We start from the raw sequence: 2602 nt of genomic DNA, 5'->3' as shown, positions 1-2602 counted from the left end.
TAATCCGGTCAAAAAATAGATGTCCACTACAGTCAAGGGGATGTATTTACCCCTAATCTGGAACACCTGGCTGGTAGGATCCCAAGCATCGAGCAAATACTGCAGCAAGTTGATTTGTTGTCTCATGCTAGAGATGCGGAAAAACTTCAACAGGCCACAATTCTGCAGTGTGTTTACTGTAACAGGATCATGTAAAGCTAACATGTCCTCTTTTACATGCTCACGTTCTCGCCATGTAATAGTCATCTTACTCCAATAAATCTCTGAAAGAAAACAAGGGAAGAGTTAGATCTTGATTTGGTGAGAAACAAGCAAAAATTTCCATTGAAAACTGTGCATAAATTTCCTTCCTTGTGCTCATCGCACCTACAATAGTGTTCTGGGTGCGTTGCATGTCAATTGGCCAGTAGACAGGATAACATTCAATGCACCTTTCGATACATAAAGGGTGCGATGGAGCCAGGGTGAGTTTTTCAAACCCCAGAGGCTCAGAAAAACCAGAAATCAGGCTTAGAATGCAAAATGGAAAGGATGAAATGAAAGAGCTCAGGTTTAGCTCCTACCTGGTCCAGACGGCGCTGAAAATCATCCACAAAATCTCCCAGAATCAGCTGATGAAAATCAAGGGTGGAAAGCACCTCCAAAGCTCCAACAAGCCAAAGTTCAAATGAAATGGTAAAATGAGAGGTAAAATCACTTTTAAATTACTTTTACATAATTCGAGTAAAATATTAGTGTCCTAACTCATTTTTTAAACATATATTGTTCATTTCTAACTAGTTTGATGAAGCAATCGAGCATGCAGTACAATATTTGAAAGAACAAAGCTATTTATGGTAAAGTCAAGAAATGACCGTTATATCGAGCAGTTTTAACGTGGACTTCATGCTCGTTAAAAAATAAACACAAGCAATGAGAAAATGTTTCCCCCAGCATTTAAGCTCAATAAAAAATGAACCAATTCTCGGTAAATAATCATCGTGAATGTAGTACTTCAGCCTTTAAAGCCTTGGTCTTGTTCGCATCATCACCTCCACTCTGTATTGGCTGATCATTCACCTCCATTTGATTGTTCACCCCTTTTGAGGAACAGCTGCGAAGAGTGATCCTATTAGCCATCCTTGTAACACTGCCGTGATTGGAAAATTCCAAACCTTACCTGGAATCAACTGCTACCCAATTTTATCACTCATTTCTCAAAGACGAGTCTCCTTTAAGCTCTTTTCAACTGACTCATAAAATATGAAAAGATTGTCGAGCCATTAGCCTCTCCAGCTCGTTAAAGGGACCAGAAGTGATATCCCTCCTTTAGATTTTAATCTTTTTGGATCTGAGGGATTATTACACAAAAAGATCGAGTGCTTGTTTTGTTCGGCTCGTTAAAAGTATCGAAAATTCATCCCTTCTGTATTGTTTTATACTTTTTCAGACTTAAGGGATTAGATAACGAAAAAGGATTTTTGGAGTTTCCTTTACGTTCCTTTTCATACTCTTTAAAATTGAAAAGGACTGAGTTATCTTTGTCGTTAAACTCGTTAAAACCTAATAGCGACAAACTTGTCCATAACAGACAAGAACAAGTTTCACTATCGCTAGGCTCGTTAAAACATAGCGATGGGTTTGCCCGAAAGGCAAATTATAGAACAAGCATATGTTATCCTCCTCAGGCTTGACAAAAATAAAGAGGTACTGGTCAGCAATGACTGGGGAAAAATTGGGAAGAAAACTTGAAGAAACTTTGTTGGTAGCAAGTCGCTCTTGAACATGACACTTTCACTCCGCATCCAAGTCGGCTTGGGTTGTTTCATCCACCGGTCACATCACCATGGTCACATCACACCATCCGCATTTGGCGTTATTGCTACCAATCCATCATGTCAGTGTCGCCGATATGTTCAAGAGAAGTCACTCAGAGAATTCACCTGTGTCTCACCCGCTGCAATACATTTATGCTCCATTCTTTCATGACCGCCACCTTGAACCTTATATCACCAGACCGTTTTCACCTCCATTAAAATAATTTGCTCCATTCTGTGTCATTGATGTGGGATTCATTAAGGCCCTCCTATGACGGATCACTTCTTGTTGACACCAGCTCATTATCCAAGAAGCCGATCTAGGGACACCCCTTTCAATACTTTGAAGCTTGCATGCCTCAATGGCAAGTTTCTCACTTCCGGCGACAGGTTTACATCAATGGCCTTCGACCGAAAGATTTTGCGTGGTGCTCGACACCAAGTCCTTTATTCACACCATTTGAATTGTACTGCAGTACCTTGAGGGTCATTATCATTATCGGTGATTCCTCTCGCACCTGTTAACAGCTTACATCATTGGTTGGTAATCAGGCGATGTCTTTCCATGTTCGACTGCAGAACATCTCTCACTTGGATCGACTTGTACTTTGAGTGAAGATCGAACGAGATTGAAGACCCCAGATCTAGTGTCATCCATCCGGGCTGCGATATATATTCAGGAAGATAAAGACATCAAATGTACATCATTGCTGCATAGATAATCATCCAATCAAAGGGATGATGGCTCTACCAGAATCATCAGTCTACACTCAGACGATTGTCTGTCCTATGTACATGAAAATGAA

The sequence above is a fragment of the Pinus tabuliformis genome, chromosome 3_1 (assembly GCF_031772625.1).
Source record: "Pinus tabuliformis cultivar Carrire ecotype Pingquan chromosome 3_1, CPIR1, whole genome shotgun sequence".
Lineage (NCBI taxonomy): Eukaryota > Viridiplantae > Streptophyta > Pinopsida > Pinales > Pinaceae > Pinus > Pinus tabuliformis.
The sequence above is the reverse complement of the archived record's forward strand: the minus strand, read 5'-3'. Positions refer to the sequence as shown.